A 5140-nucleotide genomic window follows, 5' to 3' on the forward strand; every position below is an offset into this window, starting at 1 on the left:
CACTTAAACGCTTGAACATGAAATTTTAAATGGTGACGTCAAAGGTTTAAATGGTTGTAGACTGAGATTTAAAAGTTTAAAAATTTATTATGGATCGTCGTGAAAATGGACAAGAATAATCAAAGAAAAATAAAAAATAAAGTGGGTAAAAAAAATCTTTTTTTTTTGTTGGCTTGAAGACAAAAGTAGTTAGAATTTAAAATTACACAGATTTAGAGTTTTAATACTTTCAAATAAATATTTAAATATTTTTTAGTAGCATTGTAAAATATTATAAACAAAACTTTAAAACTTGATAATAAGTGCGAAAAATAGAAGTTAGACAAAATTTGAAAGTTTTTATGAGAACTACGCAAATTTTAATTGAAACAATAGGAACAGAAGTATGAGAAATTCGGATGGAACTCTTAAAATTCTTTGTTCCTTGAGTTTGATGCTTCGTTAGAATTTTCGTACTTACCTATACGTCCAAAACAATCATCAAATAAAATAATAGACCTATTCATCTTCCCTTTAGTCTATTCTTTTCAGATACAACATTTCAAAATAAAATGAAAAAAACTAGATATTTCAGTGTGCAGAATTGTTAAAATGAACAAGCTTTACTCGATTTTAGTTGAATTCATTATAGCGATTTGAAATATTGATTGGGATAAAAGGTCTCCTTGAAATTTGTCAAATCTAATCTTTATCTAGCAAATAAATAATTCCACTCGAGGATTTTCATATTATTGGATTTCTCTTATTAGACCTAACCTACATTATCGTCCGTACTTCAATGTAATATATATATACAAGAGAGAGGGGGGGTTGGCTACGCTACTTTCATAAGTATATGAGAGCATATGTTTATAAGTCATTTTTGTGTTTTCAATGTCTAAATGGTTGATCTGAAGTGCTCAATATGTTCTTCGTATTAATATGTGTTTGGAGATCAAATTTTAAATTTTTTCAAAAAATTTTCAAAATTTTTCAAAACAATCATAAAATAGTAAAAAAATTCTGAAAAAATATGAAAAAAAATATATATATGAAAAATCATGGTTTGAAAATTTCTGAAAAAATATTAAAAAAATTTCAAAAAATGTAAAATTTGGTCTTCAAACACATTAATATGGAGAACATGTTGAGTGCTTCAGATCAACCATTTGAACATTGAAAACACAAAAATAACTTATAAGTAGATGCTCTCATATGCTTATGTAAGTAGAGTAGCCAATTTCTCTCTCTCTCTCTATATATATATGTATATATGGAGAGTGACTAATGTGCATTCGTCTGCATATGGCTTGATATGCATACAGTCCAAATTTGAAATTTCAAAATCCAAAACGTCGATCCGAACCGTTCATCTTGTTATCCATATTAATATGTGCTTGGAGACCAAATTTTACATTTTTTGGAATTTTTTTACTATTTATTAAGCCACTTTGAAAATTGTTGATCCAACAGTGACTTAACAAAACAGTAAAATCAGCAGCCACCGTTGGATCATCAATTTTCAAAGTGGCTTAATAAATAGTAAAAAAATTCCAAAAAATGTAAAATTTGGTCTCCAAGCACATTTCAATATGGAAATCATGTTGAGCGGTTCGGATCAACATTTTGAACTTTAAAATCACAAAAATAACTTATAAGCAGAGTAGCCAATTTTTCTCTCTCTCTCTATATATATAAGCAGAGTAGTCAAAAATTGTTGTAACTTGATCCCTCCTCGTATATGTATATGTATTTTCAAGTAACACAATATCTTGAATTATGACATTTTTATTAATTATATATTTTTTCTTGCAATTAGATTAGGTCGTAATAATAGGTTCTGAAATATTATGTTAATATATGACAATCTTTTAGCATGAGATATTTTTTTTGATTTTAAGCTCGTACACACTGTAGTATATTCAAATTTTCCAAATTCCACTGAAAAATACATAAACTCTGATCTTCATCGGGAAAGATAATGCTGTTATCATCAGCATGTTAATCCAATAATAAGATTTTGGTTAGATTGCGTTAAACCCATTTAGGCATTTAGTGTGGTTGTGGACCCCTTTCAATTGACGCGTAATCAACGATTTGTGAAAATCATACTTGACATTTTTGTTCATGTGTTTGTTTTAAGCGGAGCCAGATTGAAGCTAATCAAGCACTAAGATGGGCGTAAACATAATAGTCAAACAATAACATATCTCTTATTCCATAAATCATTGATGACTTATTTGCACTTATACCCTCAGATTTCATGATTTTTACACTCCCCCCTCACCAAACATCGCTATCAAGAAAGAGCTGATTCTTTTTGCCTATCACACCATTCTTTATGTTAAACTTAAACGTAGAGTTCTATACGCATATGTCAAGGTCGAGCTTTTAGTCTAGTTGTTTCTATAATAAGAAGTTGTTTAGTATTTTATTAGCTGATTGTATGAACATATTATTTTAGTCAAAACTGTAAAATGCATTGTGTAGGAACTAGGAAGTCATCAAATCATATAAACAAGGAATACTGACATCAGATATCAGATAAAAGAAATAGATAAAAAGAGAAAATTGAATGTACGGCTAGCAATCGTTCGAGCTTTAAACTAAAACTCAAACCAAAAGAAAGTAAATGATTTTACATAAAATTTTAATATTAGCCTATTAGGTGCTTATGTCAACGTAGGACACAACATGAAAAAATAAAAAAAAAATAGTAAAACTTACAGGGACATTAGATGAAATATGCTTCCTACCTTTTATTATCAGAATAAGATTCAAACATATAAAAAACCTGACACGTCTTAAGATCCAAAGGAAGGAATTTGAATAATTAAAGCCCAATAAGCAAGTGGGCCCTTAAGCCTGGTAGCGACCCGACAAGGACACGGCAACTCCACGCAGAAATCGCCTCTCCAGCTCAGATCCAACACTTCTCTCATTATCTTATTATTCACCTCTTATCACCTTATATTTCTACGACTACCTACGCTATTCATCAGTGAACCAATGAGTATTCTTCGTTTTCTAATTTTGGGATTGAAGTAGAATTAAGACGGTGGAAATATTGGTGTTATTTTTTAAATCTCCCACATGCGGACATTATGGTGTGTCTAGGTTGGAGATTAAAGAAAGAGATAGTGGATACCGGCATATCACATGGTTTATTCGATCACAAAATAGTATTTACTATTCTTCTCTGAATATGATTGTACGACTCCTTGATTAAAGAAGGTAAGCGGGTGTACTTCGGGTCGGGTCCTATGAGCAACACACATCCATTTTGAAACACTCAATTATTAAGTAATTTATATCAAATGTCATTCTCATTCTCTTATTGGATCCCAGTTTGTCGCTATCATAATTTTAAGAGCAACCATATTTGTAACTTTGTTTAATTGTGTTAATATTTGTAAATTTTTATATCAACTATCAAGTATTGTTTTGGTCAATTGTAAAATAAAAAAAATGGGATCTAGGATGCACGACCGCAAAGCTGTATCCTGGACCACACAACTATTTACAGCTTGATTGGTTTATTTGACTATGTATTTGTAGAAAGACCATGTTTAGATCAACAAAATAAAAAATTGTTTGTCTTCACTCCCTTGTTAACCACCAACCACCAATTACCCCTTTGTGTCTAATTAATCTTACTGGGCTGGTTGTTGGTGCCCAAAATCATTTCCTTTTTTAATGCGTTAGAAAGGAGGAGCCCATCTACCGGTTTTTATCTTCAGATTTATTGTGGATCTCACTGTGTAGTATTTATTACATATCCAAATAATCAACTGAAACCAGAGTGGTATAAAGTTCCTAATTCGATAATAATTCAGAAAACTACAAAATTCATAATTAAGTTATAATATGGATACAATGCAGAAAAACAATTGTTACTTCTATGTACAATATATCATAATCTTGATCTTTTTTTTCACATATAAACAAAAAAACATTCATTAATATTTACGATCAATGACGATTGCACATGTTGTATATGATAAAGTCAATTAACCTCATTTTTTTTTTTTTAAATTGCACTGTGTGTATGATTTATTCGATCACAAAAAATTGCTACTAGGATATAAATTTTTACGATGAGAGAGGATATGCTTGTTGCATATCGGGTCAATTGATCGCGTTTTTTATAAAAAAAAAAAAAAGAAGAAAGATATAGTTATGTATGATTTTCTATATATTTTAGAGTAAAATGTTATAGTTACGGTAAATTTGATTCCATATGCAGTATGAAAATTTATTTGATGAACCTCTACTTCTGTTTGATCCTGTAGCTTGTCGTTGTAAAATTCATAAAATATGGAAATAAATGTGAAAGATTTTAAGCAATTATGCAGGTAATATTGCAGCATTTGACAGTTGACACAGTTTAAATGTTTGTAAACGGGCACAGAAGATCTATGAAGGAAATTGAAATGCGCATGGGTTGGCCTTTCATGTTTTCAAGCAGTCATGTGCATCGGGAACCGTACTATGTTACTTTTTCCATCAAAAAGCATAAGGTTGAATTTAATGTGTACATTTCTCAATGTAACCTTTAAAAGAGGGAAATGCGAAATGCATCGAACAGCGTTAAGGCGATTTATACCTTTAGGGAAGGATTATGACCGTTTACCCAAAAATTCAAGTTTTGTCTAATCTCAATAATATCTCATGTCTCTTTTCTTTTTTTTTCTCTGCTCAATTTTTTTTATTGTGCATGTAAGGTGCAGTTCTAAAATATATATATATCCTGAAAAGCATGCTAATCAAAATCAATTTGATGAGTATATCATTTATTATTTCTTAACTCGAACTTATTTATATTAAAAAGTATTGAAAGATTATGTTGTAATTTGTTAAATATATGTGTTTCCGCCTTTTAATTTGTCATTATTAATTGGATGAGTGCCTTATTTATACTTCCTTGACTTTTATTTATTTATATAAAAATGTTTTAAAAGGTTAAGTTGTCATTTACTAAAAATATGCCTTTCTTCCTTTTGATTTGTAATAATCAACTTGATGAGTGCCTTATATATATATTCTCTTGACAAGTATGTATAATACAAAAGAAGTATTACAATATTATTATTTTTTAACTAAAAAAAATGCTTTTCCTTCTTTTGATTTGCGATTACATATGAATATATGACAGATAATA

This window comes from Carex rostrata, chromosome 19 (genome assembly GCF_964058835.1).
Source record: "Carex rostrata chromosome 19, lpCarRost1.2, whole genome shotgun sequence".
In the NCBI taxonomy this organism is placed as follows: domain Eukaryota; kingdom Viridiplantae; phylum Streptophyta; class Magnoliopsida; order Poales; family Cyperaceae; genus Carex; species Carex rostrata.